Genomic DNA, 27,649 nt, shown 5'->3' with positions numbered 1-27,649 from the left:
AAAAGAACACATATATACAGCTGGGCACTGTATATATGTATGAGACCCCGCCAACATTACAGTTTAAGCGAGACAGAAGGCCGCCGCCGCCGAGGGGGCGGGGCTTCTCCCTCAGCACTCACCAGCGCCATTTTTTCTCCACAGCACCGCTGAGAGGAAGCTCCCCAGGCTCTCCCCTGCTGATACACGGTAGAAGAGGGTTGAAAAGAGAGGGGGGGGGGGCACATAATTAGGCGCAAAAACTATAACATACAGCAGCTACCTGGTTAACATTAAGTTACTGTGTTATTCCTGGGATATTATAGCGCTGGGGTGTGTGCTGGCATACTCTCTCTCTCTCTCTGTCTCTCCAAAGGGCCTGGTGGGGGAACTGTCTTCAGAAAGGACATTCCCTGTTTGTGTGGTGTGTCGGTACGCTTGTGTCGACATGTCTGATGAGGAAGGCTATGTGGGAGAGGAGCAGGAGCAAATGAATGTGGTGTCTCCGCCGACGGCGCCGACACCTGATTGGATGGATATGTGGAAGGTTTTAAATGATAATGTTAATTCCTTGCATAAAGGATTTGACCAGGCTGATGCATTGGGGCAGTCAGGGTCTCAACCCATGCCTGACCCTATGTCGCAGGGACCGTCAGGGTCTCATAAGCACCCACTATCCCAAATTGTTGACACAGATACAGACATGGATTCTGACTCCAGTGTCGATTACGATGATGCAAAGTTACAGCCAAAATTGGCTAAATCCCTTCGATATATGATTATAGCAATAAAGGATGTTTTGCACACCACAGAGGAAACCCCTGTCCCTGACACGAGGGTGTATATGTATAAGGGAAAGAAGCCTGAGGTAACTTTTCCCCCCTCACACGAACTGAATGAGTTATGTGAAAAAGCTTGGGAATCTCCAGATAAAAAACTGCAGATTTCCAAACGGATTCTTATGGCGTATCCTTTCCCGCCAACGGATAGGTTACGATGGGAATCCTCCCCTAGGGTGGACAAAGCTTTAACACGCTTATCCAAAAGGTAGCCCTGCCGTCCCAGGATATGGCTACCCTCAAAGATGCTGCTGACGCAAACAGGAGGTTACCCTGAAGTCCATTTATACACATTCGGGTACCTTACAAAGACCGGCAATTGCGTTGGCCTGGGTGTGTAGTGCTGTAGCGGCATGGATGGATTCCTTATCTGAGGAATTGGATACCCTAGATAAGGGTACTGTATTATTGACCCTGGTGCATATAAAAGACGCTGTCCTACATATGAGAGATGCTCAAAGAGACATTGGTCTACTGGGTTCTAGAATAAACGCCATGTCGATTTCTGCCAGAAGGGTCCTGTGGACTCGGCAATGGACAGGTGATGCCTACTCAAAAAGGCATATGGAGGTTTTACCTTACAGGGGTGAGGAATTGTTCGGGGAAGGTCTCTCGGACCTGGTCTCCACAGCTACAGCTGGAAAGTCAAGTTTTTTGCCTTATGTTCCCTCACAGCCTAAGAGAGCACTGCATTATCAAATGCAGTCCTTTCGTTCACAAAGAAACAAGAAAGTCCGAGGTGCGTCCTTTCTTGCCAGAGGTAGGGGCAGAGGAAAGAAGCTGCACAACGCAGCTAGTTCCCAGGAACAGAAGTCGTCACCGGCCTCTACAAAATCCACCGCATGACGCTGGGGCTCCACTGGCGGAGCCGGGCCCTGTGGAGTCAAATCCATACCCTTTCTGGGATATATTATTTCTGGTGTAGTACGGTCTGCCGGCGGTCGGGCTCCCGGCAACCAGCATACCGGCGCCGGGAGCCCGACCGCCGGCTTACCGACAGTGTGGCGAGCGCAAATGAGCCCCTTGCGGGCTCACTGCGCTCGCCACGCTGCGGGCACGGTGGCGTGCTACACTATTTTATTCTCCCTCCAGGGGGGTCGTGGACCCCCACGAGGGAGAATAAAGTGTCGGTATGCCGGCTGTCGGGATTCCGGCGCAGGTATACTGTGCACCGGGATCCCGACAGCCGGCATACTGAAGACCACCCTATTATTTCCATATCTGGTTTGGAGATGGATCAGTTGAAGGTCCATCTTCAATTGTCCCCAGCCAACTACCTTGAAGAGTATTCAACGCGTTCTAGGCTTTGTAAAGTATTACAGAAGGTTCATTCAAGGTTACTCTACATTCACTGCTCTTCTCAAGGTCCTGACTTATAAGGGGGCAGACCCAGCCCAATTGGCCCTAAGTAGCTCAAATGTCTTCCCAATGACTAAAACAGTCTTTATTTTTACACCAGTGATCGGCCAACCAGATCAGTCTGTACCATTTTTCCTGGAGGTCAATGCCCTAGCAGTCAGATTTTACTCCTGGAAATATTTGCCAGCAGAAGTTAACTATGCCATAGGTAAAAATGAACTCCTCGCTATGAAATTGATGCTCCAAGAATGGAAATCGCTTCTTGAGATATTGAGGTTTCCTACCACCATCTATACAGATAATAAAAATCTCCTATACTTTAACACTATATTATTTCTCAACAAGCTCATTGGTCACTACTCTTTTCTAGCATTCCAGTTTCAAGTGACCTTTCATCCTGGAATTAAGAATCAAAAGGCAGTCTCGCTCCATGGGAGGTAAAAGATTTCATCAGAACGTCAGGAGACCGCCAGTCACATTACCAATGGCTATATCCCGCCTCCCTCTAAATCCCAACAGTCAGCATGCCGACTAGCAGGGGCTATTCCCACTCGTGGGTGTCCACGCCACCCATCGAGTGGGAATCGAACCTGTGGAGAGTGCAGCTCGCCACCGAGCCTGCAAGGGGCTTGTTGTGCTCAGTCCCCCCCAGCATTCCGCCAGGTGACCCCTAACTCTTCTCTGGGCCCATGCCTCCCGGTACTCTAAATACACTGTAGTATACAAAGCCTAAGAACTAGAAATGTGCGGCTGGTACTTTTTGTGTTTTGTGTTTTCGTTTTGGTTCTAATTCCACTTTCGTGTTTTGGATCTGGGTGATTTTTGAAAAAAAAATCAATACATAAAAACAGCTAAAATCACAGAATTTGGGGGTAATTTTGCTCCTATGGTATTATTAAATTTCCACTCATTTCCAGTCTATTCTGAACACCTCACAATATTGTTTTTAGGCCTAAAAGTTGTACCGAGTTGTACTGTATGACCAAGCTAAGTGACACAAGTGTGCGGTACAAACACCTGGCCCATCCAGGAGTGGTACTGCAGTTGCAGACAAGATGGCACTATTCAAAAACTAGCCCCCAAACAGCACATGATGCAAAGAAGAAAAAGAGGTGCAATTAGGTAGCTGGATGGCCAAGCTAAGCGACAGAAGTGTGCGGCACAAACACCTGGCCCATATAGGAGTGGCACTGCAGTGGCAGACAGGATGGCACTTTTCAAAAACTAGGCCCCAAACAGCACATGATGCAAAGAAAAAAAAAAAAAGGTGCACCAAGGTTGCTGTATGACTAAGCTAGGCGACACAACCACCTAGCCCATCTAGTAGTGTCACGCAGTGGCTGAATGTCGAGAGTGGGCCGCAATTGTTCGGTCCACTGACAGCATCTCCAGCACGCCCCTGTCATTTTAAAAATAATCTGCAATTGGTAGGCTTATATGGCAGTACCCCAGGACTCATACGGCAGTGTCAGACAGGATGGCACTTTTCAAAAACTAGGCCCCAAGCAGCACCTCATGCAAAGATGTCGAAGAGGTGCAATGAGGTAGCTGTATGACTAAGCCAAGCGACACAAACAATTCGCACTGGAATTATAGGTCCAAATCATTGGAATTATACGGCAAAATCACTGGAGTTAAATGGCCGTACCACTGGACATATACGGAAGTGTCAGACAGGATGGCACTTAAAAAAAATAGCACTGCAGTCCTACTGCACTAATGGTGGATACCAGATGCACGTCTAACACCAGCATAGTTGTTAAGGCCTCAGTAATCGGCTTTGCAACAGGGTATAATATATATATATATATATATATATATTTCCAGATATGGTCGCACTCTCACCAAACCAATAGAACAACGACTGGGGTGACTCCCGAGAGGTCCAGTGCAAAGTCCAGACTCCAAAATATAGAAAATCAATATAGAGGGGCACTCACCAGAAATTTGCATTTAAAACAAGCATTGACTTTTAATGCATACTCATCATAATAATGTTTCAAACGAATGATTCAATTGTATATCGACGTTTCGATCCCTCAGGATCATCATCAGGAAATTGCAACAGATACAGCATCCACAGCAGGTTTCATCTGTTCATATGCACCAACATCAAGTGATCAATGCCTAGCAGGTCTCCTAAATACCCCCAGTGACTTCAGAACAACCAGCATTTTCAATTAGCTAATTAACTTCATGGAACATTCCAATAGTGGGAAGGGGCAATTTGCTCCATAAACCCACTACATCTACTTCCTTCATCGGGACAAAAAGGTAAACAAACCCCCACGTCAATAGCACTTACCAGCAGCCAAACTGATCATTAATCCAGTCAGAGGAGCAGCTGGAGTTGTATCCATGTGCATTGCATTCCGTATTACACAGAGCGCACTCTACATTATCCAATGCGCGCAAGGACATCCTATTGCACACCGTTGTCCACATGTTGCGCCGACACGCTCCTGATCCAGCCCGCTCGCGTGCGTTCCACCAGACACAGATGGAACGCATGGTGCTTCCGCAACGCCTACCCGCGTCACTTCCGGTTTTAGCCGTACTCTATTACTGAGCACTGATCTCATGGCAACGGTTGCCCTGGGTACGAAACGAAGGAGTGCTGTGTCAATCTTCACAGCCACTTCGGGACGTGCTATGGCATGAGGGTTATGTATACAACGTATTTAACACATATCCAGCACTGCTGGAGAACAATCCCTGGGAATGTAAACTTTTTTGTTCCATGGCTAATAAATAAAAAAAAATTAAAACAATTTTTTATTATTTTATATTACTACTCCAGACACCATAAACCACATGGGTATGGTGATACTGATAATTGTATAAATAATGGTATCGATTAACCCATAGGGGCATTGATTACTAAGACAGAAGGCACTGACAGTGTCAGGAGACCCTCTAGTAAGAAGTTACCACAATTCAAATAAATATACATAAACTTATATAAGAACATAAACAAAAAAACAAATCAACTCCAATTACATACAGTGTGTGCCTAAATGAAATAAACCCACCACCACATGTGTAACAGAGTACAACACATATAATATCAAATATCAATATCTAGTAATTAAAAATTAAAAAAACGTGCTGGTAAGTATGCTTAGATTTGGAAAAAACCTAATAACTAGAATATCCAGATCAAGGACAGATCAAGTCCATATTCAACGTAAATTGTCCCCAATTGTCCCCAAGCGATAGATCCATCTTGATTCCAGCTTCTTAAGAAGCTGGAATCAAGATGGATCTATCGCTTGGGGACAATTTCTCCGAAGGGTCTGAATGAAAATAATTCCTTCAATATTTTTTTACGTTGAATATGGACTTGATCTGTCCTTGATCTGGATATCCCGATGAAGGAAGTAGATGTAGGGTTTATGGAGCAAATTGCCCCTTCCCACTATTGGAATGTTCCATGAAGTTAATTAGCTAATTGAAAATGCTGGTTGTTCTGAAGTCACTGGGGGTATTTAGGAGACCTGCTAGGCATTGATCACTTGATGTTGGTGCATATGAACAGATGTAACCTGCTGTGGATGCTGTATCTGTTGCAATTTCCTGATGATGATCCTGAGGGATCGAAACGTCGATATACAATTGAATCATTCGTTTGAAACATTATTATGATGAGTATGCATTAAAAGTCAATGCTTGTTTTAAATGCAAATTTCTGGTGAGTGCCCCTCTATATTGATTTTATATATATATTCATTTAAAATCTTTTACTACATTATACCAATGTATTACTATAAAGATATTACACTCACATCAGTATTCAATTTGCCTTTGTTGATCAGATATATGTTAGTTTGTATGCGTAGGGTGAGTTGTGGTCATTTGATCTGGTGCCCTCTTATGTCATTTTTGACATTTTTGACATTTCATATTATGGATCATTATTTACATTTGCACTCTTTTTCTTCTGTGGTGATTGACAGGCTACACATAGGTTAATCCAGGATTATACGTGAGGAGACCTCCGGTATACCTCCGAGTCCCTGTGAGCTATGAGTGAACCTGTACATTGATGATTCCACCTGGGGGAGTGTTCATTCTCTGAGAACACCCCCCTCTAGGTTGTACACCTCCTTTAAACATTAGCCAGTGGATAAGCCTAATTACGGTTCTTTCCGCGAGTGGAACGCAGAGACTTCCGGCCAGCGCCACTTCCGCGGAATGGAACGCATGGTGTTCCGGTCGGTGGAACGCAAAAGACGCGTCTCCGGCAGTTGCCCTTCTAAATCGTTAAAATACACTCATTTAAGTAGCCGTGCGTTAGCGATAGCCACTGCCTGTCCTGTGAACCCTGTAACGTTTTTCCCAGTTGGTCTGAGTTAGTTATCTGAGAGGTGATCAGTTAATGAGAGACTGGGTTTATACTAATCTCCCTAATTGGCACTTCCTGTGGTTGATCCTTAAATAGTGCTCAGCTGAGGCTGAACTTTATGCAGCTTCCATTTGGCTCTGGACACTTGAGCAGTGAGTATGGTTCTCCTGCAGCTCCCTTCTGACACATGATTACGGTTGGTGATTATTTTTTCCTGTTGTGCCTCCTTACAGACTGAGTGTCTGACACATGTACAGAGCCCACAAGCTGCCATGAGCTATTTCTACATGTAACTAGGTATGATCTTTTCCAAAATGACGTTGTTAGTGTATTTTCTTATGGTGTAGTTACTCTGTTATTTATCTAATAGGTGACTACGCCTTGCAGCTTCCCCTACGTTATAGGCTTTTTAACTTCATTATGTGATCAGGCATGTTGCCAACTTTGAAGGCCATTCCACACATCTGAGTGATCTGGCTTGCCGTCCAGGTAATCATTTGCCTATCTAAACAGATAGTCCTAACGGTGGAGGAGTCTCTTTCATCACACGTGGATTATTTCCAAGTATCTCTTTTTTACATATATAAAAAAACAGCTTTTTAATACGTTTTCTGGTTTTTGTGACAGTCTTCAGGGCCTGGGAGGCACTGGTGGTGTTGGTGTTGAATAAATCTGGGTTCTTATACATATTAATTGTAACTGTTTCTGATTGTATAGGTGATTTAAGTGCCAATCTTGATAAAGGTCCGCATAAGGACCGAAACGTCGATGAAATACGGCATCAACAGTGAACCCGAATAAAAATATACTGAATTTACAAGTGACTTCAGAGACTAATTTCTGGGCGTGAGTGCACCTTCCACCTAGGTGGTTGTTGTGGTATATTATAGATTATATATTATACATTATACATTAGGATTTTAATACCTACCAGTAAATCCTTTTCTCCTAGTCCGTAGAGGATGCTGGGGACTCCAAAAGGACCATGGGGTATAGACGGGATCCGCAGGAGCTTGGGCACACTAAGAAGACTTTGACTGGGTGTGAGCTGGCTCCTCCCTCTACGCCTGAAGGGTTAGCTCTTCTGTCTTTGTAAATATTACTTTTTATATGATCAATTTCCTTATAATAAGTACAGTGTAAAAGTGAATATTTCTACCTCCCTAATGAAGGGTTAAAACATGCTATATGAACTGTTATGTGTTTTGTGCTACCCTGTGCCTGGCTACCTTTATCTCCTCATACAATACCAGGCTTGTATGTGTCTGACTTCTCAAGGACAGTTCTATACCAGATGAAACCTGTTACAGACTTTGATAAATGTTTTGAGAAACTTGTAGAAAACCCATATATGCATATCCTTCCACTGCGGCAGTTCCTAGCCAATCATGTTATGTTAGCCCCTTTTGTGTTCTGTCCAATTAGTTATTGACTTTGGATATACACGCCCTAAATCCTTTCTTTTATATACTTTTGTTAACCTCATAATAAACAGTGTGAATTTTTACTGCTTGTGTTGTGCATGTACCTTGTGGCTAAAAGTTTACACTCCAGACGTCTAAGAGGCCATCACATCGAGGGTTAAGGTAATAGGGCCATATCCTTTCAGCTGGGGGCTATGTCCGGGATTCAGTGATCGTCCCTGAATGGTAAAGATAGAGAATTTATTGTCTGTCTTTGCTATGCGGGATTGCGGTCATACACTGAAGCTGAATCCGTGTCAGTGTTCCGGGAACACGTGACAAGGTAATATTTAAGTCCGGGACTTAATATTACGAAGTTTTATGTAAAAGCATAAAACAGGTATCAGGGATACCATAGAATCTTTAATGTCTGGGACTTAAAGATACGTCTGAGAAAGGACCCGGGGTCCAAGCGCAATTCTCCAAAGACGTCAGTATCTGGGATACTTAAAATAGACCTGGGGTCTATACGTAACGTAGATTATACCTCGATTTGATCGTCTATACTTGTATGTTTGTAGTGAGATAAGTTCTTATATTTGGTCCAGACGGCTGGTAAGTTTTCGTCTGCCAGATATCTTTACTCAAACACTTTTCTTGCTTCCTGTTTAAAACGCTGTATTTTTCTGACATCTTGTACGAATGGTAAGTATCGTACTCGTCAAAAGATTTCATGTTCTCACTATACAGATAATATTGTGATATTGTCAATGACTAATTAACTGGTTAAGCTGATGCATGCATAGAAAGTTATTGTAAATTGCATTGTTATTGTAAATTGCATTGTTATTGTAAAATTGCATAGAACGTTGGTGTAAATTGCATTTTTTACTATGGGAGGGGGTCAGAGTAAGACAGTCATTTACCCCCCACCTTTACCAGGGGAAACATGCAAGATGTATGTCGCCCGCAACTCTACCTCAGAGTATTACTTAGTTAACCCATGGGTGGATAATTTAGCGGGATGGATAGAGAAAGCAGGACAGGACCCATTCCTACGGGAAGGCAGTAATTACCCTTTCTATATGGAGATTTAAGAAAAAATGTCAGTTTCCAACAGCACAGAAGCGACGCTGCAGAGAAACTATAAATCTTTGAAATCCCTCTCCCTCCCCCTTGCATTCCAATGTATCCTGCGCTCAGAGACACAAATCTCTTGGCAGCAGTAACCCTTTCACACTAGATGGGATCGCCTCCAACTTCACTGCTGGAGGGTGCGTCCACTAGCTCTATCCCTAACGCACCAATAACCCAGAGTTTAGATAATAGTAAAACGCTGCCCAAGCCCACCATTACCCTCGATGGCTGTATATCTTATTTGCGCCAAGCTTGCAAAGGACTGCTGGACAGATGACGCTGGCTTACCTTTGCTTAACTCAGAAAGCTTACTCATTTCCCCACCCACTCATAACTATCAGAACTCCAGACGCTTTGACAGACAGAACCAAACCCGCAGTCAGGGAAGATTCCAAAGACCCCGCGCACTGACGGGGCCCGGAGGAGGGCATCCCAGCCTTTATTCAACTCTCCCGTCATAGTAAAGATTCACCTCTGCTGCCACTTATTATAAATGGAAGTAAAATTCCCTTTTTAGTGGACAGCGGTGCAACAACCAGTGTTTTGTGTTCTGACTTATGCAGTATCCCCTCTCACCAGAAAAGATAGAAGGTCTCCGCCCCATGATACAGCAATTCTTACAACAGGGTATTCTCAGACATATTGTATCACCATACTGTACTCCTGTGAACCCTGTTGCCAAAGCTGATGGCAGTATAAGATTTGTACAGGATCTCAGAGCGATCAATCAGCTAATTGTCCCAATTGCACCAATTGTTCCAGATGTAAACTCACTCATTTCTGCAATCCCTGCAGATGCTGCGTTCTTCTCTGTAATTGATTTGAAGAATGCCTTTTTTCAGCATACCTGTAGATTCACAGACACAATTACTTTTTGCCTTTTCTTTTGAGGGTAAACAACTTACCTGGTGCAGATTATTGACGCACCTGTTGTCTCCAGGCCACATTGAGGCCCTGGCAACCTCACCATGGTTCAGTCCTGCTACAGTATGCAGATGATCTGCTGCTCTGTAGTAAAACTGAGGAGGCCTGCCGAGAGGATGGTGTTTCATTACTAAACTGGCTTTGTGAATGTGGACACAAGGTGTCCAAAATAAAAATGCAATGGTGTAAAAAGCATGTTGATTACTTAGGTTTTGTGCTCACTCAGGGAGAGAGGAAAGTCAGTCCACAACGCATACAGTCTGTATTGGGCCTGGTCACCCCAACTACCCAGAGGGAACTATTGTCCTTCCTGGGTATGGTAAATTACTGCAGACAGTGGATATCTGATTGCTCTTATTATGATAACATTTTGAGACAAGCCACACTGAAGGACAAACCTAAAACTGTACAATGGTCACAAGAAATGTTAACTGCATATGAAAGTTTAAAATGTATGTTGATGAAAAGTCCGGCACTTGGCCTCCCCAATTATGTACTACCTTTCCATCTATATGCAAGGGACAATTGTAAAACCATGGCGGGGGTGCTCACACAGTTTCATGGAGGGAAGTTGCGCCCCGTGGCATTTTTTTCCCAAAGTCATGCCAGTGTCTGTGCAAGGTATGCCTGCCTGCCTCAGGACTTTGGCAGCCTGTGCAATGGTTGCAGAAATGGCCACTACCCTCACTTTAGGCCACATCACAGTACTCCACACCACACATGATGTCCTGGCAATACTTAAAGGCTTACACACACAGCACATGTCAGCACAACGCCTTAGTGGATATGAAGTACTCCTTTTGAGTAACCCTACCCTTACCATCAAGTACACTGCTAGTTCTTCTGGCCCTGCACCCATTCTCAATGCCCTTTTAGGCTTGAAAGGTCCCGAGGATGAACCACCCGACCTACATGACTGTGCTGCTTCCATTGAAGCTGAAACTTCTCCCAGACTTGACATGTCTCCCGTTCCCATACCAGGCGCAGACATAGTTTTTGTTGACGGCTCCTGTAGTAGGCCCAATGACAATACATACCAGGCTGGCTATGCCATTGTCACCCTTCCTGATACTGTGTTGGAAACCCTACCAATACCTTATCAGTCCGCGCAAGCTGCAGAACTCATTGCACTCACTAGAGCATGTCCCTCCCTTGACAACGTCCATCTGCTCACTCAACTTCAAGCTGCTGCGACTAATACTGATCTCTCCGACTGGACTTACCCAATTCTGCAGAAAAATCCTAAATCAGGATTAATCTGCAAAGAGGGGAAACCCTGTATACCCCAGTCCAGTGCCCCTTTGCTCGTTGCCCAGTGCCGTGGTGTTGGTCACCGTGGTGAAGCCACAACACTCCTCCTACTAACCAATGATTTTTGTGTTGCTAGTGCCAGGTCACTTGTGGACCAGTATGTTAGCAGATGCATCACTTGCCTCAGGAACAACCCTAATAAAGCTAAACACCAGCATCTTGAATGCCCCACAGAAAACTCTAGGATACTCCCCATTCGAAATACTAATGGGTAGACCCTTTTCCTACACCCTGGGCTAAGAAACCACTAGTAGTACAGGAAGGAGATCTAGAACTCATCAGAGAAGAGTATGTCAGGTCCCTGATAACAAAACTGAATGAAATTGAACATGAGGTTGTTTGTAAAAACCCTTTGAATCCACAGGAACCTACACACCCCTTTAAAGTCAGAGACAGAGTCGTGGTGAAGGTGCTCCCCAGGAACAAGAGCCCAGGAGACTTCACCTATGGTCCAGAGACAGAGGTCGTAGCAGTTACCCGAACAGCAGTCCTGACAGAGGAAAGTCCTACCTGGATCCATGAATCCCGAGTAAAAAAGGTTCCTAGACCAGACCTAGAGAGGGAAGCAAGTGATTCCAGTGAGGTACGAACCGGGGCAGACAGCCCTGACCTCCCACCTAGCGAAGAAAGAAGAACAGAAGAAGATGAGGAACCTGCCCCCTATCTCTATCCTGGGGACTATCTCGATAGCCCTACTGGCCCTCATTCACCTCACAATATGTGAAGTCGACATCACACAAACAAATGGGATCCCCACCTTGTGGTATAATTCCTCTAACACACACGTAGCCACATATATCCTTGACTATTTTATGTTCCCCAAAATTGCTGATGACAAATATTATATACAACAAAGGAGGAAATCAGGAATGTCTGAGACAGTATATATTTGTGTTACTGACGAATGGTACTATGACATTAGATATTATGGATCTAATTGTAATTCCTGGGAAGCTGTGGGGTGGAATACAGGAGCAGATTGGAAATATGGCCCATCATTTGCAAAAAAAAAAAAAAAAATAGATATAGCAAATATCCCCAAAACAAACCTTTAAAGCCCCATATTGCCACTTCTAAAGATATGGTGGCTATTACTAACCCTACCTTTGAAGACACCCTAGCTATTGAAACTGGTTTCTCTGACATTAATTTTGGTTGGAATGGATGAAGTATAGTGCTAACAAACACAATAAAAGCAACTGTTATGTCTGTGGCAAATCTAGGCCCCACCTAGGTACAGTGCCCCTTAATATACCCCTAGAACAGGAAAATTGTTTTTTTTCAGCCTTTTTAATGACACCAAAACAAATGACAGTCAGTGCGAAATGTGGAAAAGGGAATATCCCATATTGTCAAAAAATCCCAACCCAGGAAGCACCATAACCATATATCCTGGAAACTATACCTGTTATACATCTAACACCACCACAGGGAGAAATTTAAAAACCTTCCCACCAGGGTATTGTGCAAATAAGCATATTCATACTTGTAACTTTATTTCTTGTAGGCATTATAGTTTATTGTGTAATTCCCTGTGGAAAGAAACTTACCTCCAAAGGCATTGATAAGGCCCTGATGTACTATGATATAACCACCAGTCCTGTCACCTCCTCTGATAGTAAGGGACCCGACGATTATGTCCAATATCTCAAGAACTGGAGGAACAAGAAAGGAGCCTCACTCAAGAATCATGTCATATAATAATCATGATTCTAAGAGGGGATTGAAGGGTTAGCTCTTCTGTCTTTGTAAATATTACTTTTTATATGATCAATTTCCTTATAATAAGTACAGTGTAAAAGTGAATATTTCTACCTCCCTAATGAAGGGTTAAAACATGCTATATGAACTGTTATGTGTTTTGTGCTACCCTGTGCCTGGCTACCTTTATCTCCTCATACAATACCAGGCTTGTATGTGTCTGACTTCTCAAGGACAGTTCTATACCAGATGAAACCTGTTACAGACTTTGATAAATGTTTTGAGAAACTTGTAGAAAACCCATATATGCATATCCTTCCACTGCGGCAGTTCCTAGCCAATCATGTTATGTTAGCCCCTTTTGTGTTCTGTCCAATTAGTTATTGACTTTGGATATACACGCCCTAAATCCTTTCTTTTATATACTTTTGTTAACCTCATAATAAACAGTGTGAATTTTTACTGCTTGTGTTGTGCATGTACCTTGTGGCTAAAAGTTTACACTCCAGACGTCTAAGAGGCCATCACATCGAGGGTTAAGGTAATAGGGCCATATCCTTTCAACGCCCCTCCCCCAGACCTCAGTTATAGGAACTGTGCCCAGGAGAGACGGACATTTCGAGGAAAGGATTTTTGTTAAACTAAGGGCGAGAAACATGCCAGCCCACACCACAAACATACCGTACAACCGGAGTAGCAGGAAACCAGATAACAGTATGAAATAACAACAGCAACAAGCTGAATATAACTGATACACAACCCACGTGTAACCAAAAATAACCAGTTTCAAAACAACTGCAAGGAACAGTCCGCACTGGGATGGGCGCCCAGCATCCTCTACGGACTAGGAGAAAAAGGATTTACCGGTAGGTATTAAAATCCTATTTTCTCTTACGTCCTACAGGATGCTGGGGCTCCAAAAGGACCATGGGGTCTATACCAAAGCTCCAGAGCGGTCGGGAGAGTGCGGACGACTCTGCAGCACGGATTGAGCAAACATGAGATCCTCATCAGCCAGGGTATCAAACTTGTAGAACTTAGCAAAAGTGTTTGAACCCGACCACGTAGCTGCTCGGCACAGTTGAAGTGCCGAGACCCCTCAGGCAGCCGCCCAAGAGGAGCCCACCTTCCTGGTAGAATGGGCCTTCACCGACTTCGGCAACGGTAGCCCAGCCGAAGAATGAGCTTGCTGAATCATATTACAAATCCAGCGTTCAATAGTTTGCTTAGAAGCAGGATTTCCACTCTTGTTGGAAGCATACAGGACAAACAGAGCCTCTGTCTTCCTAGTAAGAGCCGTTCTGGCGACATAAATTTTCAAAGCTCTTACGACATCAAGAGATTTTGGGACCGCCACAGCATCCGTAGCCACAGGTACCACAATAGGTTGGTTTATGTGAAACGAAGAAACCACCTTCGGCAGAAATTGTTGACGAGTCCTCAATTCCGCTCTATCCGAATGAAAGATCAAATACGGGCTCTTGTGAGACAAAGCCGCCAACTCGGACACTCGTCTGGCAGACGCCAGAGCCAAAAGCATGACCACTTTCCAAGTGAGAAACTTTAACTCAACCTTACGCAAAGGTTCAAACCAGTGAGACATAAGAAACTGCAACACCACTTAAAGATCCCACGGCGGCACGGGTGGCACAAATGGAGGATGGATATGCAGCACTCCCTTCACGAAAGTCTGAACCTCAGGAAGGACGGACAATTCTTTTTGAAAGAAAATAGATAAAGCCGAAACTGCACTTTGATGGAACCCAATTTCAGGCCTGCATCCACGCCTGCCTACAAAAAGTGGAGGAAACGACCCAAGTGAAACTCCTCCGCAGGAGCTGCTTTGGTTTCACACCACGAGACATACTTTCTCCAAATACGGTGATAAATGTTTTGCCGTAACCTCCTTCCTAGCTTTAAGGAGAGTGGGGATGACCTCCCCGGGAATACCTTTCCGAGCTAGGATTTGGCGCTCAACTTCCACGCCATCAAACGCAGCCGCGGTAAGTCCGGAAACACGCAGGGCCCCTGGAGTAACAGGTCCTCTCTTAGCAGAAGCGGCCAAGGATCTTCTACAAGCAATTCCTGAAGATCCGGATACCAGGCCCTCCGTGACCAATCTGGAACGACGAGTATTGCCTGAACTCTCGTTCGTTTTACGATCCTCAGCACCTTTGGAATGAGAGGAAGCGGAGGGAACACATACACCGACTGAAACACCCACGGAGTTACCAGGGCGTTCACTGCACTGGCTTGGGGGTCCCTTGACCTAGAACAATACCTTGGAAGCTTCCTGTTGAGGCGAGACATAGTAACATACATAGTAACACAGTATCGGAGGTTGAAAAAAAGACAATTGTCCATCGAGTTCAACCTATTTGTGGTCTCCTATGCATGATGATTTGACTAAAATTTCTGACTGATGCTGCTGTCAGCCGTTACATTTTATCCCTATTTATAGTAACTATAATGCATGATTATGCACCATACCCCTGGATATCCTTATCCATTAGGAATTTATCTAACCCATTCTTAAAGGTGTTGACAGATTCCGCCATTACAACTCCCTCAGGCAGGGAATTCCAAACATGTATTGTACTTACCGTGAAAAAGCCTTTACACCGTATTGTGCGGAATCTCCTCTCCTCTAGCCGGACGATTGTCCACGAGTCCTTTGTGTTGATCTAACCAAAAACAGGTCCCGCGCAAGCTCTGTGTATTGTCCCCTTATATATTTGTAGATGTTGATCATATCCCCTCTTAGTCTCCGCTTTTCCAATGTAAACATGCCTAGTCTTTCAAGCCTTTCCTTGTATTCCATCGTCTCCATGCCCTTAATTAGTTTGGTCGCCCTCCTCTGTACCTTTTCAAGCTCCAGGATATCCTTTTTGTAGTACGGTGCCCAGAATTGTATTCAAGGTGTGGCCTCACTAGTGATTTATATAACGGGAGTATAATACTCTCGTCCCTAGCATCAATACCCCATTTTATGCATACTAATATCTTATTAGCCTTCTTTGCTGCAGTCCTACTTTGGGTACTACTGCTTAGCTTGTTATCATGTCTATCAGAGGAATTCCCCAACGCCTTGTCACTTCTGCAAATACCTCTTGATGAAGAGCCCACTCTCCCAGATGGAGATAGTGTCTGCTGAGGAAGTCCGCTTCCCAGTTGTCCACGCCCGGGAGGAAGACAGCTGACAGAGCGCTCACGTGCTGTTCCGCCCAGCGAAGGATTCTTGTGGCCTCCGCCATTGCCGCCCTGCTCCTTGTTCCACCTTGGCGGTTTACGTACGCCACCGCTGTTATGTTGTCCAACTGGATCAGGACAGGGAGACCCTGAAGAAGGTTCTTCGCTTGCAGAAGGCTGTTGTAAATGGCTCTTAACTCGAGAACATTTATGTGGAGACAAGATTCCTGGCTTGACCACTTTCCCTGGAAACTTCCTCCTTGCGTGACTGCGCCCCAGCCTCGGAGACTTGCATCTGGATTCCGAATCGGCGCCCCTCTAGAAGGTGAGAACCTTGCAGCCACCACAGGAGAGAAATCCTGGCCCTGGAAGATAGACTTATTTTCTGGTGCATGTGCAGGTGAGACCCGGACCATTTGTTCAGCAGATCCCACTGAAACACCCAGGCATGAAACCTGCCAAACGGAATGGCTTCGTAAGCCACAACCATCTTCCCTAGCACCCGAGTGCATTGATGAATCGACACACTTGTCGGCCTCAGAAGCTCCCCGACACTGGTCTGGATTTCCAGAGCTTTGTCCTCCGGAAGAAACACTCTGTAGGGCAGCCGAGTGGACGGGATCAACAGACTTTGGCAAATTTAGAATCCAACCGTGATGTCGCAGAACAGACAGGGAGAGATCCACATTTCTTACCAACTGTTCCTTGGACCTCGCCTTTATCAGGAGATCGTCCAAGTACGGGATAATTGTGACCCCTTGCTTGCGAAGTAGAACCATCATTTCCGCCATTACCTTGGTGAAAACGCTCGGGGCCGTAGAAAGCCCAAACGGCAACGCCTGAAATTGGTAATGACAATCCTGTAACGCAAACCTCAAGAAGGCCTGATGAGGAGGGTATATCGGGACATGCAAGTAAGCATCCTTTATGTCGACTGACGCCATAAAATCCCCCCCTTCGAGGCTGGAGATCACAGCTCGAAGAGACTCCATCTTGAACTTGAAAATTTTCAAGTATGGATTGAGGGATTTCAGGTTCAGAATCGGTCTGACCGAGCCGTCCGGCTTCGGCACGACAAAGTGGCTCGAATAGAACCCTTCCCCCCGTTGGGACGGGGGAACCGGCACAACGACCCTCTGTTGACAACTTTTGTATCGCAGCATTTACCACTTCTCTTTCGGGAAGAGAAACTGGCAAGGCCGACACAAAAAAGCGGCGGGGGGGCATCTCCTGAAACTCCAGTTTGTACCCTTGGGACACTATGTCTAAGACCCAAGGATCCAGGGCCGATTGAAACCAGACCTGACTGAAGAATCGGAGACTGCCCCCCACCGGAGCCCCAGCGTCATGCTGTAGATTTGGTAGAGGCAGGGGAGGACTTTTGGTCCTGGGAGCCTGACACGGCGGGCGACTTCTTTCCCCTTCCTCTACCCTTTGAAGCGAGGAAGGACGAGCCCTTTCCTTTTTTGTATTTATTGGTCCGAAAGGACTGCATCTGATGATGGGGTGCCTTTTTCTGCTGTGTGGGAACATAAGGAAGAAAAGAGAACTTACCCGCAGTAGCGGTAGACACCAGGTCAGCAAGGCAGTCACCAAACAAGACACTACCTTTAAAAAGGAGAGCTTCCATAGTCTTCTTGGAGTCGGCATCAGCATTCCATTGATGAATCCACAGCGCCCTCCTGGCCGAGACCGCCATGGCATTGGCTCTTGATCCCAAGAGGCCAACATCCCTCGCCGCATCCTTTAGGTAATCTGCAGCGTCCTTGATCTAACAAAGAGTCAAAAGAATGTTGTTATCTTTATCAAGGGTATCCATATCAGAAGCCAAATTATCAGCCCACTTAGCAATAGCACTACTCACCCAAACAGACGCCACAGCAGGTCTGAGCAATGCACCAGTATTAACGAAAATGGACTTCAATGTCGTCTCCAGCTTACGATCCGCCGGATCCTTGAGAGCAGCCGTGTCAGGAGACGGAAGCGCCACCTTCTTGGACAGTCGTGATAGAGCCTTGTCCACATTGGGGGACGACTCATTTTTCCCTGTCGTCAGAGGGGAAAGGATACGCCATCAAAATTCTCTTGGGAATCTGCCATCTTTTGTCAGGCGACTCCCAAGCCTTTTCACAAAGCGCGTTCATTTCTTGAGAGGGTGGAAACTTCACCTCAGGCTTTTTCCCCTTAAATAAGCAAACCCTTGTGCCTGGAACAGCAGGTTCCTCAGAGATATGTAAAACATCCTTGATAGCTACAATCATGTACTGAATACGCCTAACAACCCTTGGATGTAAAGTAGCCTCATTGAAATCGACATCGGAATCAGAGTCCGTATCAGTATCTGTGTCTGCCATCTGGGTAAAAGAACGTTTTTGTGACCCTGAGGTGGTCTGTACCTGAGACAAAGCCTCCTCCATGGATTTCCTCCATGTTTGTGTCTGCGAATCAGATTTATCTAGCCTCTTAGACAATAAAGCCACATTTGCATTCAGTGTACTCAGCATAGTCACCCAATCAGCAGTCGGCTGTGCCGACAGTCATACCCAAATCCCTCTCTGCGCCCCCAGTAACTTCCTCCGGGGAGGAACACTCAGCCTCAGACATGTCGACACGTAGTACCGACACACCCACACTTACACCGGTCAAAAACAAGGGGACAGACCCACAGGGAAGCCTGTAGAGAGAAACACAGAGGGAGTATGCCAGTTCACACCCCAGCGCCCATATACTAAAAGAGATAATATGTGTCTAGCGCTGTCTAAATAGGATAAAAGCACCAAATTTTATGTGCCCCTCCTTCCCCCCATTTTGCCCCCTTGTTACTTGAGGGAGCTTGGAGGTCCGGGCCAGCGTCTCTGCAGCACTGTGGAGAGAGAGAAAATGGCGCTGGTGAGCAGTGTGCGACTAAGCCCCGCCCCTTCCCGGCGCGCTGTAGTCCGCACAATTTGAAATTTATTATACTGGCGGGGGTATTCTATACTGTGCCCGGGCACCATATATTCGTTTTGCCAGTCCTCTGACCCCAGTAACTGCTGCCCAGGGCGCTCCCCCCCAGCGCCCTGCACCCTGTGAGTGCCGTTGGTGAAGTGTGTGTGGGAGCATGGAGCGCAACTACAGTTACTGAAGTCTTCTGCCGTCTGATGTCTTCGGTTCTTCTAATACTCACCCGGCTTCTTTCTTCTGGCTTCTGTGAGGGGGGTGACGGCGCGGCTCCGGGAACAAGCAGCTAGGCGAACCAAGTGATCGAACCCTCTGGAGCTAATGGTGTCCAGTAGCCTAAGAAGCAGAGCCTTTAACCAAGAAGAAGTAGGTCTGACTTCTCTCCCCTCAGTCCCACGATGCAGGGAGCCTGTAGCCAGCAGATCTCCCTGAAAATAAAAAAACCTAACAAAAGTCTTTCTAGAGAAACTCAGTAGAGCTCCCCTAGTGCGTGTCCAGTCACTCCTGGACACAAAGTCTAACTGAGGTCTGGGGGAGGGGCATAGAGGGAGGAGCCAGTTCACACCCGTTCAAAGTCTTTTTAGTGTGCCCAAGCTCCTGCGGATCCAGTCTATACCCCATGGTCCTTTTGGAGTCCCCAGCATCCTCTAGGACGTAAGAGATATATATATATATATATATATATATATATATATATATATATATATATATATATATATATATATATATATATATATATATATATATATATATATAATCTAAAAAAAAAATAAGAATTTACTTACCGATAATTCTATTTCTCATAGTCCGTAGTGGATGCTGGGACTCAGTCAGGACCATGGGGAATAGCGGGCTCCGCAGGAGACAGGGCACATCTAAATAAAGCTTTTAGGATCACATGGTGCGTACTGGCTCCTCCCCCTATGACCCTCCTCCAAGCCTCAGTTAGGTACTGTGCCCGGACGAGCGTACACAATAAGGAAGGATCTTGAATCCCGGGTAAGACTCATACCAGCCACACCAATCACACCGTACAACTTGTGATCTGAACCCAGTTAACAGTATGATAACAACAAATGAAGTAGCCTCTGAAAAGATGGCTCACAACAATAGTAATAACCCGATTTTTGTAACAATAACTATGTACAAACATTGCAGACAATCCGCACTTGGGATGGGCGCCCAGCATCCACTACGGACTATGAGAAATAGAATTATCGGTAAGTAAATTCTTATTTTCTCTAACGTCCTAGTGGATGCTGGGACTCCGTCAGGACCATGGGGATTATACCAAAGCTCCCAAACGGGCGGGAGAGTGCGGATGACTCTGCAGCACCGAATGAGAGAACTCCAGGTCCTCCTTAGCCAGAGTATCAAATTTGTAAAATTTTACAAACGTGTTCTCCCCTGACCACGTAGCTGCTCGGCAAAGTTGTAATGCCGAGACCCCTCGGGCAGCCGCCCAAGATGAGCCCACTTTCCTTGTGGAGTGGGCCTTTACAGATTTAGGCTGTGGCAGGCCTGCCACAGAATGTGCAAATTGGATTGTGCTACAGATCCAACGTGCAATCGTCTGTTTAGACGCAGGAGCACCCATCTTGTTGGGTGCATACAATATAAACAACGAGTCAGATTTTCTGACTTCAGCTGTCCTTGAAATATATATTTTTAATGCTCTGACAACGTCCAGTAACTTGGAGTCCTCCAAGTCGCTAGTAGCCGCAGGCACCACAATAGGCTGGTTCAAGTGAAAAGCCGAAACCACCTTAGGGAGAAAATGAGGACGTGTCCGCAGTTCTGCCCTGTCCGAATGGAAAATCAGATATGGGCTTTTGTACGATAAAGCCGCCAACTCTGAAACTCTCCTGGCTGAAGCCAGGGCCAATAACATGGTTACCTTCCATGTAAGGTATTTTAAATCTACCGATTTTAGAGGCTCAAACCAATGAGATTTGAGAAAATTCAAAACTACGTTCAAATCCCACGGTGCCACTGGAGGCACCATTGGGGGTTGTATATGTAGTACACCTTTGACAAAAGTTTGTACTTCAGGAACTGACGCCAATTCCTTCTGGAAGAAGATTGATAAGGCCGAAATTTGAACTTTAATGGACCCTAATTTTAGGCCCATAGACAATCCTGCTTGCAGGAAATGTAAGAATCGACCCAATTGAAATTCTTCCGTTGGGGCCTTTTTGGCCTCACACCACGCAACATATTTTCGCCAAATGCGGTGATAATGTTGTACAGTCACTTCCTTCCTAGCCTTCATCAAGGTAGGAATAACTTCCTCTGGAATGCCCTTTTCTTTTAGAATCCGGCGTTCAACCGCCATGCCGTCAAACGCAGACGCGGTAAGTCTTGGAACATACAAGGTCCCTGCTGAAGCAGATCCCTTCTTAGAGGTAGAGGCCACGGATCCTCCGTGAGCATCTCTTGAAGTTCCGGATACCAAGTTCTTCTTGGCCAGTCCGGAGCCACTAGTATTGTTCTTACTCCCCTTTTCCGTATAATTCTCAGTACCTTTGGTATGAGAGGCAGAGGAGGGAACACATACACTGACTGGTACACCCACGGTGTTACCAGAGCGTCCACAGCTATTGCCTGAGGGTCTCTTGACCTGGCGCAATATCTGTCCAATTTTTTGTTGAGGCGAGACGCCATCATGTCCACCTTTGGTTTTTCCCAACGGTTCACAATCATGTGGAAGACTTCTGGATGGAGTCCCCACTCTCCCGGGTGAAGGTCGTGTCTGCTGAGGAAATCTGCTTCCCAGTTGTCCACTCCCGGGATGAACACTGCTGACAGTGCTATGACATGATTTTCCGCCCAGCGCAGAATCCTTGCCGCTTCTGTCATTGCTCTTCTGCTTCTCGTGCCGCCTTGTCGGTTTACGTGGGCGACTGCCGTGATGTTGTCCGACTGGATCAACACCGGCTGACCCTGAAGCAGCGGTTTTGCCAGGCTTAGAGCATTGTAGATCGCTCTTAGCTCCAGTATATTTATGTGAAGGGACGTCTCCAGGTTTGACCACACGCCCTGGAAGTTCCTTCCCTGTGTGACTGCTCCCCAGCCTCGTAGGCTGGCATCCGTAGTCACCAGGACCCAGTCCTGTATGCCGAATCTGCGGCCCTCTAACAGATGGGCACTCTGCAACCACCACAGGAGAGACAACCTTGTTCTTGGTGACAGTGTTATCCGCTGATGCATGTGCAGATGCGATCCGGACCATTTGTCCAGCAGATCCCACTGAAATGTTCGTGCATGGAATCTGCCAAATGGAATTGCTTCGTAAGAAGCCACCATCTTTCCCAGGACTCTTGTGCATTGATGTACTGACACAGTTCCTGGTTTTAGGAGGTTCCTGACAAGTTCGGATAACTCCCTTGCTTTCTCCTCCGGGAGAAACACCTTTTTCTGAACCGTGTCCAGAATCATTCCCAGGAACAGCAGACGTGTTGTCGGGGTCAATTGAGATTTTGGAAGATTCAGAATCCACCCGTGTTGCTGAAGCACTACCTGGGTTAGTGCTACACCGACTTCCAGCTGTTCTCTGGACTTTGCCCTTATCAGGAGATCGTCCAAGTAAGGGATAATTAATACGCCTTTTCTTCGTAGAAGAACCATCATTTCGGTCATTACCTTGGTAAAGACCCGAGGAGCCGTGGACAAACCAAACGGCAGCGTTTGAAACTGATAATGACAGTCTTGTATCACGAACCTGAGATACCCTTGGTGTGAGGGGTAAATTGGGACATGCAGATAAGCATCTTTTATGTCCAGGGACACCATGAAGTCCCCTTCCTCCAGATTCGCTATCACTGCTCTGAGTGACTCCATCTTGAACTTGAATTTTTGTATGTACAGGTTCAAGGATTTCAGGTTTAGAATAGGTCTTACCGAACCGTCTGGCTTCGGTACCACAAATAGTGTGGAATAATACCCCTTTCCCTGTTGTAGGAGGGGTACCTTGACTATCACCTGCTGAGAATACAGCTTGTGAATGGCTTCCAATACCGACGTCCTTTCTGAGGGAGACGTTGGTAAAGCAGACTTTAGGAACCGGCGAGGGGGAGACCTTTCGAACTCCAACATGTAACCCTGAGATATTATCTGCAGGATCCACGGGTCCACTTGTGAGCGAGCCCACTGATTGCTGAAAATCTTGAGTCGACCCCCCACCGCTCCTGAGTCCGCTTGTAAAGCCCCAGCGTCATGCTGATGGCTTTGTAGAACCCGGGGCGGGCTTCTGGTCCTGGGCAGGGGCTGCTTGCTGCCCTCTCTTACCCTTTCCTCTGCTTCGCGGCAGATAAGACTGTCCTTTTGGTCGCTTGTTTTTATAGGAGCGAAAGGACTGCGGCTGAAAAGACGGTGTCTTTTTCTGTTGGGAGGGGGTCTGAGGTAAAAAAGTGGATTTGCCGGCAGTTGCCGTGGCCACCAGGTCCGAAAGACCGACCCCAAATAATTCCTCTCCTTTATATGGCAATGCTTCCATATGCCTTTTGGAATCCGCATCACCTGACCACTGTCGCGTCCATAAACTTCTTCTGGCAGATATGGACATCGCGCTTACCCTTGATGCTAGAGTACAAATATCCCTCTGAGCATCTCGCATATAAAGAAACGCATCCTTTAATTGCTCTAGAGTCAATAAAATACTGTCCCTATCCAGGGTATCAATATTTTCAGTCAGGGAATCCAACCACACTACCCCAGCACTGCACATCCAGGCTGAGGCTATTGCCGGTCGCAGTATAACACCAGTATGTGTGTATATACTCTTCAGTGTAGTTTCCAGCCTCCTATCTGCTGGATCCTTGAGGGCGGCCGTATCAGGAGACGGCAACGCCACTTGCTTTGATAAACGTGTGAGCGCCTTATCCACCCTAGGGGGTGTTTCCCAGCGCGCCCTAACCTCTGGTGGGAAAGGGTATAATGCCAATAACTTCTTGGAAATTAGCAGTTTTCTATCTGGGTTAACCCACGCTTCATCACACACGTCATTCAATTCCTCTGATTCTGGAAAAGCTACAGGTAGTTTTTTCACCCCCCACATAATACCCCTTTTTGAGGTACCAGCAGTATCAGAGATCTGCAAAGCCTCCTTCATTGCCGTGATCATATAACGTGTGGCCCTATTGGAAAATACGTTTGTTTCTTCACCGTCGACACTAGATTCATCTGTGTCGGTACCCGTGTCGACTGACTGAGGTAAGGGACGTTTTACAGCCCCTGACGGTGTCTGAGACGCCTGAGCCGGTACTAACTGGTTTTCCGGCCGTCTCATTTCGTCAACTGACTTTTGTATTGTGCTAACATTATCACGTAATTCCATAACTAAAGCCATCCATTCCGGTGTCGACTCCCTAGGGGGTGACATCACCATTACCGGCAATTGCTCTGCCTCCACACCAACATCGTCCTCATACATGTCGACACACACGTACCGACACACAGCAGCCACACAGGGAATGCTCTAATCGAAGACAGGACCCTCTTAGCCCTTTGGGGAGACAGAGGGAGAGTTTGCCAGCACACACCAAAAGCGCTATAAATGTATATAAACAACCCTAGAAGGTGTTGTTTTTGATATAGGCGCTTTTAATATATCAATATCGCCAAATTATGCCCCCCTTCTCTTTGTTACCCTGTTTCTGTAGTACAGTGCAGGGGAGAATCCTGGGAGCCTTCCTCACCAGCGGAGCTGAGCAGGAAAATGGCGCTGAGTGCTGAGGAGAATAAGCTCCGCCCCTTTTTCGGCGGGCTTTTCTCCCGGGTTTTAAGAAAACTGGCCTGGGTTAAATACATACATATAGCCTTAATGGCTATATGTGATGTATTTTTCGCCACTAAAGGTATTTAATATTGCTGCCCAGGGCGCCCCCAGCAGCGCCCTGCACCCTCCGTGACTGAATCAGTGAGACGTGTAGCAACAATGGCGCACAGCTGCAGTGCTGTGCGCTACCTTCATGAAGACTGAGGAGTCTTCTGCCGCCTGCTTTCCGGACCTCCGATCTTCAGCGTCTGTAAGGGGGGTCGGCGGCGCGGCTCCGGGACGAACCCCAGGATGACCTGTGTTCCGACTCCCTCTGGAGCTAAGTGTCCAGTAGCCTAAGACTCCAATCCATCCTGCACGCAGGTGAGTTGGAAATCTCTCCCCTAAGTCCCTCGATGCAGTGATCCTGTTGCCAGCAGGATTCACTGAGATTTAAACCTAAAAAAACTTTGTCTAAGCAGCTCTTTAGGAGAGCCACCTAGATTGCACCCTTCTCGGACGGGCACAAAAACCTAACTGAGGCTTGGAGGAGGGTCATAGGGGGAGGAGCCAGTACGCACCATGTGATCCTAAAAGCTTTATTTAGATGTGCCCTGTCTCCTGCGGAGCCCGCTATTCCCCATGGTCCTGACGGAGTCCCAGCATCCACTAGGACGTTAGAGAAATATATATATATATATATATATATATATATATATATCTAAAATAATATGTGTGTGTGTATATATATATTTCAAGAGGTTTCAAATGTCGTTGTGACAAATTAAAGATTAGGTCTTCTTTGTTTCTTGAATTTTTCTTCCCCCTCTTGTTTTTGTTGTATACAAGTACTGAATAAAGGCTTGAGTTTTGTACCGACCAACAAATACAACGAATTCAACTGGAAGAGGGACGCCCATAAGTTCTCTAGGAATTTGAGATTAAAAGAACATTTTCAATACCAACAAACACCCGCAATGTCCACCATTCTGGATCCTTTCTTAAAGTCATCTTCGAGCTCCAAATATGATCCTGTCTCCAATAATGCTTCATTAAAAACATTTGGACGACTACTGGATGGTGCAGTCTCAAGATATACAGCGGCACCAGGAGCCATTCGACACAACTTGACGAGAGAGGAAACTTTGGCTTTACGTGATCTAGCCCAATATGACGACATAGTTATCAGGCCAGCCGACAAGGGCGGTGCCATCGTCATCCAGGACATTGTGGACTACCGATCAGAAATTGAGTCACAATTATCTGATAAATTGGTCTATCTAAAATTACCTAGAGATCCTACTGAGCAGTATCAACTAGAATTAAATAGTATTCTTAAAAAAGCCTGTGATGACCAGTTGATTTCTAGTAAGGTATATCACAAACTGGTGGTACAATTCCCGAAGGTCCCTGTCCTATATACCCTGCCTAAAGTGCATAAAGATAGGGCATACCCACCAGGTCGCCCTATCGTGTCAGCACGGGAGTCACTGTATCAACCAGTGGCTCAATTACTTGATTGTATCTTACAACCACTTTTATCTAAAAAGAAAGCATTTCTTAAAGACACCACAATGTTTCTGTTAGAACTCTCTAAATTTGTTAGAGTTGTTCCAGGAACATTGATGGTATGTATGGATGTCTCCAGTCTGTACACCTCCATACCCCATGAAGGGGGTTTAAGGGCCATGCGCCAATTCCTCGAAACATTCTTAGATGCTGAAGAATTTAATCATGATTTGTTCTTGACCCTCTTAGAACGGACATTACAAAGAAACTATTTTTTGTATGATGGTAGTTTCTACCTGCAGCTACGGGGGTGTGCCATGGGGTCGCCTGTGGCCCCCTCGTATGCTAATGTTTTTATGTTTAGTTTCGAAGATGTCATGTTCTTTGAGGATCTGGAAATCTGTCACAATGTATTATGGTATACCAGATACATTGATGACATGTTCATGTTATGGACGGGTGGTGTAGAGAAGTTAGAACAGCTGATGGCAGTGATTAATGGTGTAGAGTCTCCTATTCGCTTGACGTACACTTACAGTCTATCAGAAGCAGTTTTTTTAGACGTCAAGATTTCATTGAATAATTGTACTTTTGAGACTGAAGTACACCATAAGACCACTGACCGTAACACCCTGCTTCAAGCATCTAGCCATCATCCTGATTCCTTGAAAAGGGGCCTCCCACTCTCTCAGATGATGAGGATTGCCAGAATCACCAGTGATTCTTCCAAAGTTGAAGGGCATATAGACAACCTCATAATTAAATTCCTTGATAGAGGTTATGATAGGGCTGTCTTGTTAGAACAAAAACTTAAGGTATTAGGTATGTCTCGCACAGAATTACTTCACCCACATCGTAAAGTTGAACAGGATGTAATACCTATGGTATCAGATTATACAGTAGCCAGTCCCATCATTAGAAGAGCTACAAATGCGCTGTGGCCATTAGTTAAGTCCGATCCGGATCTACCAGTTTTTAGGAACAGTAGACCCATAGCGGCCTTTAGGAGAGGAAGTAACCTGCGTGATCGTCTGGTTCATACAGACATCACGGGCCTTGGGGTCTCTAGACCACAGAATGTATATACTAAAAAACCAGGTTGCTATAGGTGTGTGAACTGTGCTACATGCACTCACTTAATAGCCTGCAAATCCTTTAAGCATCCTCACTCTGATAAGACATATGAAATCAGACACATACTTACTTGTAGTACTTCATTTGTCGTTTACGTAATAGTTTGCCCATGTGGGCTTTACTA

At 45.8% G+C, this 27,649-nt stretch overlaps 1 protein-coding gene across 3 annotated transcripts in view; it reads right to left on the bottom strand.

The window, feature by feature from the left end:
- LOC134909240 (tetraspanin-3-like) overlaps nt 1-27,649 on the bottom strand; it is a 413,151-nt gene that overhangs the window by 338,630 nt on the left and 46,872 nt on the right. The window lies entirely within an intron of this gene.

This window comes from Pseudophryne corroboree, chromosome 1 (genome assembly GCF_028390025.1).
Source record: "Pseudophryne corroboree isolate aPseCor3 chromosome 1, aPseCor3.hap2, whole genome shotgun sequence".
Lineage (NCBI taxonomy): Eukaryota > Metazoa > Chordata > Amphibia > Anura > Myobatrachidae > Pseudophryne > Pseudophryne corroboree.
The sequence above is the reverse complement of the archived record's forward strand: the minus strand, read 5'-3'. Positions and strand labels throughout refer to the sequence as shown.